Genomic DNA, 13096 nt, shown 5'->3' on the forward strand with positions numbered 1-13096 from the left:
CTCCTTATTAACCCCAAATAAGTCTATGGATTGAGTAAAAAAGTGATATTTCTTTTTTGTTTGTTTATTTGTTTTAAACCACTGAGATTCCCAGGTATGTGTTGCCATAGCATAATCTAATCTATAGCCTATCCTATACAACCTCCAAGAATATTTCTTCTTGTTGGTAAATGAATAACACATCATTTCTGTGCATAGTCATGTAGTCATAATTCATGTAGTCATGGGGCAAGACAGAGAGACAATACTCTTCTAGCACTGGTATATTAGTGTATGTTCCCATTACTTCCAAGTTCAGTGCTTTCCCAGAGGCTGAAGATACCATTTATTTGGATAATCTGACAAAGATCTGAAACCAAATCACTCATAAAGCAGGGGAATACCCATCTGGGTATGGAAAAAAATGGTGGAACCAGAGGTTGGCCCTGGAAGAGTTGGAACAATGAACCAGGTGAAGGTGATAGGAGGAAGGCCTGTCAGCATACCTCCTAAAATAAAACCTGTAACATGGAGTAAGAGCTTATTCAAGACAACATCCAGGATTAGAGGGAATACCAACTGAAGTGACAGGTGCCTTGTGATAGAAAAACAGAGCACAACCCAGAGACTCAGGAGGCCTCAGGTAGCAGGGAAACCAGAACTTATTTACAGATATGGCTTTTAGGTCTAAGACTACCATTCCTGGAAGACTGGTAAGCTAAGTAGAATTCTAAACCTGGGAATGTTTACTATACTTACTTATATACTTAACTATAATCAAGAGAGAAGACTTGTCCAAAGTACAAGTTGAGACATGGGTATAAGTCAGGGGTTAACCAGAGGGACAAGGCAAAGTCTCAGTTATTGGGTCTGTATAGCTCATGGTTTGGATCTGACCAACCACATTAGTAAAAATACTGAGCAATAGTGTCAAGTTTCTTAGATTTCTCCTGTTTATGTTCAGAATTGGTTCTTGATTTTTGGTGGACTTGATCTTGCAAATTAAGGTCATGTGGTCCCAACCTTAGAAAAGGAGGTCATGCTGAGAAGGAGAACCTAGAACAACCTTACTAGTTCAATAAATACTCTTTGCTTCTATGTCTGTTTTTCTCTCTGCTTTGTCCTTACTTTCATTATATGAATAATCAGAATTGCTGGAAGTGGCTAACAGAGTAGAGAAAGAATAGATCAATAGTTTGATCAGATCCTCACTTATTTATCTTGAAATGTATGCTGCCTTCCAATCTGTGTGGTTCTTTTTAGCACATGTTTCCGAGACTTACAGGTCTGTGACATACAACATGGCATTGTTCCCAGATACGACCTTGGTTGCCTCTGAATTAAATTTAGTATACCACCCCAACCCCAAACTCCTGCATGCCTTCAGGCTGCTGTGGATTTTGCCTGGGCTCACAAGCCTTTACTTCAGTGCTACTCCAGTGTGGCTAACTGGTTTGACCCAGCTTTTTAAACTGGATTCAGACAGGTTCCTTATCAATAAACATAACTACTTCAGCTTTGATGGATTGGTCCTAACACTTGCTGGAACCCAAGGAAGTCTCATAGGTATGATGTTTCTACTCAAAAGACAGAAATATTTCCTATATACAAGTAATTAGAGCAATTTAAGTATGTTCCTTTTATACAGAAATAGGGAAATACAGCTTAATTTTGAAGAGTAGGAAGAAGAAAAGATAAAAAAAAAAAAAACACCACGATTTCTCCAAACAGCAATTTGGTAAGATAAAACAGAGCTGTAAGTAACATATTAGTGACATATTATGTTTTAAAATAATTCTTGAAAAAAAATAATTCTTGAATGAAAGCCTGGGCATCTATACAATAAAAAATGATTTTGCCTCTGAGTTGCTTTCTACCTGGACAAAAATTATATAATCTTTCTGTTCTCAGTAAAATAAAGGGAGAAAAGCTAGACTAGGTTAACTCCAAGGTCACACTTAATATATAATTATTGTTTTGAGACATTTTTTCAGGTCACAGTCTCTGATTTAAAAGACATGCAACTATGTTTTATTTTAAGATTAATCGTTTAGAAAAAAAAATCTGTGGTTAACCATAAGAACTTCTATATTGTAAAAAACAATAATGACACATGCCACTTATTAAGTTTATTTTGTACCAGGTACAAAATATTACTGGTCTTACTCGTTTCATTTTGTTTGGTGCTCCCTATTGCCTTGTATTAGTTTGCCAGGGCTGTCATAACAAAGTATAGACTGGGTGGCTTAAACAACAGAAATTAATTTTGTCACAGTTCTGGAAGCAAGGAGTCTGAGATTAAGGTACTCACAAGATTGCTTCCTTTTGAGACTGGAGAGGGAAGGATCTGTACCAGGCATCCCTCTATGGCTTGCAGATGGCCATCTACTCCCTATATCTCTTCACATGTATTCCCTCTGTACCTGTCTGTGTTTAAATTTCCTTTTCTTATAAGGACACCAGTTATATTGGGTTAGGGCCCACCCTAATGATTTCCTTTTAACTTAATTAGATTATTTGTCTTAGATCACACAGCTAGTAAATAGATTGGAACCCAAATCCATTTCACTCATACTCTTCTGCACTTAATTATTAGCCATTCTCACTTTCCCAAAATTACAATTATAAGGAATTGAAAGCTGCATGGGCTGTGACTATCGTCACAGAAACAAGTTATTTTAAGAGTTAAAACAGTCTTCAATGGAGCTCAAGTACATGTTAATTATCAGAGGAAAAAGGAAAAAAAGAATACATGTTAAGTTTCAAGAGATATTTGGCTTTAAACTATGTAATTACTTATAAAATATGTTTAACAGTTTTTTTCTTATGATAAAAATAATGCATATCTATTGTAGTATTTGGATAATATGGAAGTATATAAAGAAGAAAAGTTATAATCACACACAACCCCATCCTTTGGAGCTAAATATTAATATTTTTCTTTTGAACATTTTAAGGAAATATATACTGATATACTATATATAGTTTTAAACCTTGCTTTTTTCATTAAAAGTGGTATATAATTAACCTTTCATCTATGACTCATTATTCTTTGGCATCATGGCATTTTTCTATAACTTCATATATTGAAATAATTTCAGACCTATAGAAAAGTCATAAACAATACTACAAAGCACTCTGGTTATACCCAGATTTCCCAGTTGTTAATATTTGACCATATTTGTCTCATTTTTGCTTTCTTGTGTGTGTGCAAGTGTGTTTGCTAACAAGGACATTGAATTACATAACCACAGTAGAATTATAAAAATTAAGAAACTAACACAAATATAGGAATATTACCTAAGATAAAGCTCATATTCAAATTTCACCCATTGTCCCGATAATGTCATTCACAGCAAAAGTAGAAATTTGGTTCCAGGATTTTATTGAGGTTCACACATTCTATTCAGTTCTTTCTAACTTTTAACTTTTAAAATGTGAACAGCTCTTTAGTCTGTCTTTGTCTTTCATGGCTCTCACATTATCAGGTTAGGTATCTTGTAGTTTGCAACACCCCATTTGGATTTTATTATATTTCCTCAAGATTATATTTGATTTCTGAATTTTTGGCAAGAATACTACCAAGTGATGTCCTGTCCTCAATGTAATCTACCAGAAGGTATGAGATATTAGTTTACCTGATTGCTTGTGATTTTAAATTTGATCATTTTATGAAAATGATGTCTGCCAGGTTTCTTCACAGAAAAATCATACTATGTAACATTGGTATATATAAACAAATAGAGCAGAATAAAAAGTTCATAAATAAAACCATATGTATATGACCAATGAAATTTTGACATAGATGCCAGGCACACTGAGTAGGGAAGATTTATTTCAACTAGTTGTGCTAGAAAAATTGCAAAATTGAAAAATAATGAGCCTCAGTCCTGAGCTCACACCATGCACAAAAGTAATTCACAATGGATTTTATTCCCCAGTGTATGAGCTCTAATTATAAAAAGTCTAGAAGAAAACATATAGAAAAGGTTTCTGACTTTGGGTTTGGCAAAGAGGATACAAAAATTTCAAGTCATATAAAAAGTCTAAAAATTCAACTATATCAAAATTAAAACTCTTGCTCTTAAAAGAGACTTTAAAAAATGAAATGGTTGGGGCGCCTGGGTGGCTCAGTTGGTTAAGCGTCCAACTTTGGCTCAGGTCATGACCTCATGGCTTGTGGTTTCGAGCCCCGCGTTGGGCTCTGGGCCTGGAGCCTGCTTTGGATTCTGTGTCTCCCTCTCTCTCTGCCTCTCTCCCACTCATGCTCTGTCTCTGCCTATCAAAAATAAAGAAACATAATAATAAAAAAAATTTTTAAAAATGGAATGGCAAAGTAAAGATGGAGGGAAAAGTTTTTCAAAACATATATCTGACAAAGGACTTGTATCCAGCATGTCTATAATATATAAAAAATTCTTATAATAAAATAATAAGACCACCAAATTACAAAATAAATGAGCAATAAATTTGAACTATTTCAAGAAGATATACAAATTAGCAAAAAAACAAAGCATGTAAAAAGATGATCAATATCATTGTCATAAGAAAGGGCAAATTAAAACCACAATAAAATGTCAGTGCCCTCAAAATTTAAAATTAAAAAGACTGACCCTACCAAGTTTTGGAAAGGATGTGGAGGAACTGGAACACTTATACACTGCAGTGGAAATGTAAACTGATACCACTTTGGAAGAATTTGTCAGTTTCTTAAATATGAAACATATACATACCACAAGACCCAGTCATTTGACTCTATTTCTCCAAGCGAAATGGATGTATACACCCATAAAAGATTTATAAATAATCATGTTTTGGGGATTTTGACAAGGATTACATTGAATTTGAGGATTGCTTTGGATGTTTTAACAATAATAATTCTTCTAATCCATTAACACAGGGTGACTTTCCATTTAATTGTGTCTGCTTTAATTTCTTACATTATTGTTTTATAGTTTTCAGTATTCTAGTTCTTTGCTACTCTACTTAGTTTTATTCTTAAGTATCTTAATTCTTTTCTATGCTGTTGTAAATGAGATTATTTTCTTTACTTCCTTTTTGGATAGTTCATTATTGGTGTACCAGAAATGCAACTAACTTTTGTACATTGATTTTATACCCTGAACTTTACTGAATTTTTGTCTATTAGTTCTAACAGTTTTTGTTTGTTTGTTTGGTTTGGCTTGGTTTTTTTTTTTTTTTTTTTGTGAAATCTAGGATTTTCTACATATAAGATTATGTTCTCTACAAATAGAGATAATTTTACCTCTTCTTTTCTGATTTGGATGCCTTTTATTTTATTTGCAGTGGCCAGGACTTCTATTAACTGTGGACTTTTCATACATGGCCTTATTGTGTTGAGGTAAGTTCTTTATATACTTTTTTTTTTTGGTGAAAAGATATTGAAGCTCTTCAAATGTTTTCTCTGCATCTATTGAGATAATTGTGTGATTTTTGTCCTTCACTTGTTGATATGTTGAAAAGATTTGCAAACCATATATCTGATAAGTGTTAACTTCCAAAATATATAAAGAACTCCTACAACTGAGAAAAAAAACTAATTAAAAAAAAACAAATAACCAGAGAAAAGGGGGAGCAAAAGAATGGGGCACCTGGGTGGCTCAGTTGGTTAAGCATCTGACCTCAGCTCAGGTCATGATCTTACAGTTCATGAGTTCGAGCCCCGCGTCGGGCTCTGTGCTGACAGCTCAGAGCCTGGAGCATGCTTCAGATTCTGTGTTTCTATTTTTCTCTGCCCCTTCCCTATTCACACACTCTCTTTCTCTCTCTCTTTCTCAAAAATAAAATAAATAAACATTAAAAATTTTTTATTTAAATTTTAATAATTTCAACCAATAAAAATATATACATGAAAACATTTTAAAAGGAAAAAAAAACATAATAGGAAAAGACAGAGAGGAAGGAATTCCGGGAGAAGAAACAGCAAGTACAAAGACTCTGAGACAAGGAAGAACTTTTCAGTAACCAAAAGAAGACTACTATGTCTGAAATGCAGGAAGATGTGGTAGTGAGGACTAGAGTCAGGTAAGGTTGGAGAAGCCAGCAGATACTAGTTCCAAAGGACTTTATGGGCCTTTCTCTTTCTTTTTCTTTCTTTCTTTCTCTCTTTCTCTTTTTCTTTCTTTCTTTTCTTTCTTTCTTTCTTTCTTTCTTTCTTTCTTTCTTTCTTTTCTTTCTTTCTTTTCTTCCTTCCTTCCTTCCTTCCTTCCATTTTCTTCATCTCCTCCTCCTCCTCCTTCTTCTTCTTCTTCTTCTGCTTCTGCTTCTTCCTCTTCTTCTTTTTTTGATTTTGCATGTTCTATTAAATGCAAAAAGACTCCAGTAGGAAGTAGGAAAGTACTCTCCAAATGTGAAAGATTACTCTGGCTGTTAAGCAAAAATAACTTTGAGGAAGACAATAGTAGAAGTCAAGTGACCAGTGGGGAGGCTTTTACTAACATAGGTCAGAAATGATTGTGCCTTTCACTAGAGTAGTGGAAGTGGAAACAGAAAGAAATAGAGTCAACCTGTGTTTTGGAGAAAGAAATAATAGCACTTGGGCCAGATGTGGTGAATGAGGATAAGAAAAGTAAAAGAAAACCTTCCAATTTACTATATTGAGAAAGTGACAAAATGAAGAACCAAATAGTAAGGTGAAGATGTTAAAGAAGAAGGATTTTTTTTTTCTAACGTTTATTTATTTTTGAGACAGACAGAGACAGAGAATGAACGGGGGAGGGTCAGAGAGAGAGGGAGACACAGAATCTGAAACAGGCTCTAGGCTCTGGGCTGTCAGCACAGAGCCCGAGGCGGGGCTTGAACTCATGGGCTGCGAGATCATGACCTGAGCCGAAGTTGGAGGCTTAACAGACTGAGCCACTCAGGCGCCCCCAAGCAAGGAGGAATTTATAAGGGAAATATCGATAGTCAAGTTCTGAACATAATGAATTTGAGAAACATACAAGACAGTTGCTAAGTGAAATTGACAGAAAGGTAGGTGGATTTATGAAACCAAGTGTCCTAAAGCATGATCTGCATAGAAGATATAAATGTGCACATATTTAAATTGTTAACTTAATCTCTGATTATTTCCTTAGTCAACATATTTTATTTTATTTTATTTTATTTTATTTTATTTTATTTTATTTTTGTATTATGTTTTTAAATGTTTATTTTTGAGAGAGAGCGCGCGCAAGCAGCGAAGGGTCAGAGAGGGAGACAGAGGATCTGAAGTGGGGTTCCTACTGACAGCAGAGAATATTACTATAAGAATATTACTATTTTAAAGACATTTTATGCATGGGATATACATTTCACAAAGGTTATACCCCTCTGTATACTCTAGCAGTATAAGGTGAATCCCTAGCTGTGTAAGTAAGGAGGTTTGCCATATGAGACCCTCCTCAGGGTGTTCATAGATATTTTAATCATAATTTTTTACTTAAGCAAATTAAGTCACTTCATTTGATATGAATGGAAAGAGACCAGATTAACTAGAGATCAATATATGGTAATTATTGGCTAATATATTTTAAGTTGCTTTACTTCTGGTTAACCACCTAACAAAGAGTTCTTTAGAACATTTGACTCCACATAAACTGGAGAATTTGTGGTCTAGAGAAATCATGGAAAAAAACAGTCTAGGTTATGAACTTGATAATTCCAAAAGATGTACTTAAACCTATTCAATTAGAGATTATTAACATATTACAATTTTTTTTATTACACTAAAGTGATCACTGGAGAATGCTAGACAACTCTTCTTACTGAAGATATAAGTATACCTTAGAATTGATAAGCTAATCTACATCAGACACACAAACTCATGATAGGACTTCAGAAAATCAACCTTTTTCAACTCTCTCCCTCACAAGTCCACCATGTTTACCAGAGAAATCATCTGAAAGTGTTGGATATAAGGAAAAAAATTTAGAATAAGGAGGACAAATAAAGATAAAGTAGGATAAATATCTGTAGGCTAAAGCCTTTGTGAAATAATTCCAGAAAGATTTATGATTTTCTGTTTACCAATCTACCAAAGCTTTGTCTTTAAAGACTATTTCTAAAGGAATTTTGCATCTGTAGGAATGGCTTTTGGATACGATTCTTTATACAGCGTGACCTATTTTAAGGGTTAAGTTCTCTCTTTTAAAAACATCATTATACTGAAAACACCTTTTTTTTTTTTTAATTTTCCTCATTGGCTGATTGGAGCAAACAAATGTCTTCACCATTCTCTCCCTTATAAGCAAATTCTTCTACAACTGAAGCTAAGGAGATACAATCCTCTCAGTGAGCAGGCGATTCATTCACTGCACAGAAATTGGAATTAATTGATGTGACACTGAAAACAATCTCCTTTTTTAGTTGTGATAGCCATGTAAATGCTGAAACAGGAAAATGAGGGAACCGTGTTTATTTTTCTTATTTAATTGTACTTTCCTGTCAAGCTTAGATTCAAAGGATAGGACTATGTGTGAAATAAGGGTTTTCCTACAATGTGGTAAACTATACCATGTCGTGATAAGCTTTCTATAAGAATTACATTGAAGGAAAATGCTTACAAATGGAGAATGGTTGGGAAATTTATCTAAAGTAGGTAAGTTCAATTCAGTATTCAGACGTGTGTGTGTAATTCAGATGTGTAAGTCAAATGAAAGTTATCACCAGGAGTGAGAATACAAGTAACATATAAAGATTATTGTCTTCAGGCTCAGATGTGGTTTCAAATCCTTTCTTAGCCTCAGCTGCCTCATCAACTAAATAGGACTATGGTGATGGTTAATTGTATGTGTTAACTTGACTGGGCTAAGGGATGCCCAGATAGCTGGTAAAACATTATTTCTGGGTGTGTTTGGGAGAATGTTTCTGGAAGACATTAGTATTTGAATTAGTAGGCTGAGTAAAGAGACCCAACCTTACAAACATGGGCAGGCATCAATCACCCAATACCTTAAAGTGCCAGAATGGAACGAAAAGGTGAAGAAAGAAAGGCAAATTCTTGCTCTCTATTCTTGAGCTCTCTGAGGGCAGGAGAAAATGGATGTCCCAGCTCTGGGCATCCCTTAGTCCGTCAAGTTGACACATAAAATTATCATCACCCTATGTCTATTTAGCAGAGCTCTTGGTTCTCTGGCTTTCAGACTTCAGGGCTTATCCAGTGGCTCTCCCTGGTTCTCTCCTGTGGCCTTGGACTGGGAGTAACACCATCAACTCCCCTGGTTCTCAGGCCTCCCCGACTCATACTGAATTACACTATCAGCTTTCCTGAGTCTCCCACTTGCAGACAGCAGATTGTGGGGACTTCTTGGCCTCTATAAGCATGTGAGCCAATTTCTATCATAAATCTACTCCTATATGTGTATCTTCTGTTGTTCTATTTCTCTGGAGAATCCTGATGAACACAGATACTAACAATAGTACCTAAACTTTAAGGAAGCTGTGAAGCTTAAACATATATAAAAATAGCACAGTTCCTGGAACATGGTAAGTACTTACTATATGTTAGTTTGCTTTTGTTGGATCTAGATTTTAAAGTTACTTTGCTGGGTTGCCTGGGTGGCTCAGTGGGTTACAGTCATGATCTCATAGGTTTGTGAGATCAAGCCAGGCATCAGGCTCTGCAGTGACAGTGGGGAGCCTGCTTGAGATTTTCTCTCTCTCTGCCTCTCCCCCATGCACGCACATGCTTTCTCTTTCTCAAAATAAATAAATAAACATTTTAAAAAATGAAGTTACTTTGCTAAAATAGAAATAATTATGGAAACACATTAATCTTATTTATCCATTTAAAAAAATTGTTAACATTTATTTAATTTAGAGGGGGGGGAGGGGCAGAGAGAGAGGGAGACAGGGAATCCAAAGCAGGCTCCAAGCTCTAAGCTGTCAGCACAGAGCCATATGCAGGACTCAAACTCATGACCGGTGTGATCCTGACCTGCGCCTAAATTGGACACTTAATCTGCTGAGCCACTCAGGTGCCCCTATCTACTTGTGTTTTTTAAATGATTTATTTAAGTATATTTTGTGTGCTAGGAACCAGTGTTAGGTACCAGTGATTGAAAGATGACTTCGACACAATCCCGGCTCTCCAAAGATCTCAACCTGGTAAACTGATTTGAACTCTTAGAAATACTCTTTCGTCTTCAGGACAGTTTAACATTTCATTATATATGGCTTTGCATTATTGGTCATTATTTCCTATCTGTCCTAATAAGGCTCTCTTCTACTAGGTCTTGTTCAACAGAGTAATACAATTATAGTGATAAAAGGATCTTCATCTTTGAGCTTTGTACCTCATTTAACAGAGAAGGAAGCAAAGGCTGGGGGGCAGTGTGGGAGGAGGCCCACTGGGAGGAAAGGACCAGTTCCTCAAACTCAAAGCCATAGCTCAGGTCTCTGTATCATGTCTAGGACTCTTTTCCCTCTAAAGATCATGAGATACTAAACTCTTAAGAGCAGGACATTGTCCTGCATTCTATGCCACTCTTTAAAACTGGAAGTGTTCTGTCACCTTTGGGGGCACTGTTTTGGCAAGCCACAAACTTTCCTTATGGCCAGCTGAGAATAATTTTATAGTCTGCGTTGTATCTCACTAGTCTCTGGTACAAATGAGGTCTCATTAAAATGAAAATAAAATGCTGGTCATTATACCCCTATATCCTGATGCAAGACCTTAGTGCCCCCTCTGTCCTCCTCAACATCTACTCAGATACTTAGAGCCTTCCCACAGAAACATATCCCAGGCCACTCATGTTGTTCTTCAATCTCCATCAGGGTAATCTTATTCAGGTGTTTGCCAGGGGATGCTCTTCCCTCCGGCACAACTGTATCTTGTGCCTGCTCACTCCTGTTGTTCTGAAGCATGTGGTGTGAGGTATGAGTCATTTGTGAGTATGGAGCTAACAGCGCAGTGCTGGTGGGAGGAAGCCACCAAAGGAGGTGACTTGCCTCCACTGACAAGTCTTATAGCCTATTCTCTCAGCATTGAATGAACACCTCTTATTTATCTGCCTGTCTTCTCTTTTATTCTGGAGCTTCCCCTCAGTCACTCAAACCTGGTAGGGCAGGATAGGGAATGGTGGTGAGGGCAAAGGGCACAGGAAAACTCAGCTTTCCTTCCTCTTTTGCCAAGTGCTTCTGCTTCAGGTGGGGGAAAATAAAACACAATAAAAAATTAACGGATTCTTCCATTTTTAAACTACCAAACACAAAGCCCCCAGCCATATCAACTTCTATAATAGACGTATAGAGGGGTTATTTGTCACTAGTTCCTTAAACAAACAAATACAAAATTTAAATTCGGTTTATTCTTTGGATACAACACTCTGCTAAAATTGTTTTTGCAAATGAAGAAATAAAAACATAGAGAGGCAAAATGACTTTCTCCCATATAATAAAACAACTTGATACTGGTTCTGGGATTAGCGCCCAGAATTAGGTCTGTGCCAATTGTCATTTCTAACAACTGTCTCATTATAGAATTAAAAAAAAAAATAAACCCTCCATGCTGAATAATAGTAATGAAATATTCTATTAGGAACATATGGAATATATCATGTGATGAGTGACATATAATTTTTTTTTTCAAAGGTGATCCTTTATACCTGCAACGAACCTTCATGGTGAGTTGTGATAATACCCTTTATGTGGATAATAAAAAAGAAAAAGAAATTGATATTTATTTACCTTCCATATAAACCATGACTTGAAACAAATCTTATATTATAGGAACTTGAGGATATCCCACCTTTAGGCTAAACCTGCAAGAGAACAAATAGATCTTCATTCCCAACTTTCTTTAAAACTGCTTTTGTTCTGGCTTTGCATCTATAATACATGTAATATTTCCAAACCGAACAAATATTTATGTACATGATGTATCAGCCAACTTCAAGAAGCTTGCAGAATACATTTTTGAACCTTTTGTAGTTGTTGCTGTAAATGGAGCTGGCTGAATTTATAAAGTAACTCACTCCAAGTTTTGCATGGAAACAAGGTCATTGTCTCCGATACTTTGCTAAAATAACATTTTTGTTGTGATAAATGGGCAAACCATGATCCTGTGCTTAATTTTCCTTTTAAAATTCAGACAGATCCTCTCTTAGTTTTCTTATTTTGTAGTCTGTGTGACACCTTAATAAAAGAGACCTTTCTTTTGTTTTAAAAAAGTTGCTTCAATAATGCCTTTCCTTGCTTTTTAATGAGGTTTTGTTCTCAAACTAGGGGGACTGTGTTCTGACAAACCCAATGATCTGTCTTCAAATGAGCAAAATAGTTATTTTTCCTTTTAATATACTTGTTCCCTCTTTGGATCCAGTTAAAAACATTGACTGCCAGTATTTGTTGAGCTGCTTCAAACTGTCAAAAGACAGTTTGCCCTATAATAGCATAAGCTGAAAGACATCACTAAGCTGTAGTGAAATTGAATAGTTAGGATATTCCAAATGATTTTTGTGAATCAAAGGGGAGTATCACATTCAGAATCGTTTCTGTACTGGTAAAGGGCATGGACAGTACTTTACTTTTTTTTTTTTTTTTTTTTTTTGGTCAATATTTCAAATTCCTGTTAAATTTTTAAAATGTATTCAATGATTCTTTTTTACTTCATCAGGTAGGAATTTTAAATGATCAGTATAAACAGGAAGCTCATGACACTTAAATTCTTGCAAATCACTGGAGTGTCATTATAGTAATTTAAGATCACATTATGATTTTTAAACAAAAGTAAAGTATCATTTTAAAAGTCTCTTTTAAAATGGCTGTTTTAGGGTAAAAGGAGCCACAGAGCTAGAATGTGCTTGACTTTGGTTTGGGTTCTAGTGGTTCTGGCTTTTGGAAATATTGAAAATTATATCTACACTGCATTTGAGTGCTTGGCAGATCTTAGAGAAATCAGAGAGAATCAATTCCTTTGAGAATTATTAGTCTATTTATTGTCAAGCATTTAGAACAGTAAAATTCATCAATATTTATTAGAAATTGTCTCAGTTTCAAATATTTGAATAACTAAGAAATATACACACATAGGTAATTAAACGTTTGTATTGCATTTGTTTTATTAGTGGAAAACACATTTTTAAAATTTATATGTACTAAATCTTACAAATGTTATTAA

Source organism: Panthera pardus, unplaced genomic scaffold (genome assembly GCF_024362965.1).
Source record: "Panthera pardus isolate Hobbes unplaced genomic scaffold, ASM2436296v1 HiC_scaffold_16, whole genome shotgun sequence".
NCBI classification, from domain to species: domain Eukaryota; kingdom Metazoa; phylum Chordata; class Mammalia; order Carnivora; family Felidae; genus Panthera; species Panthera pardus.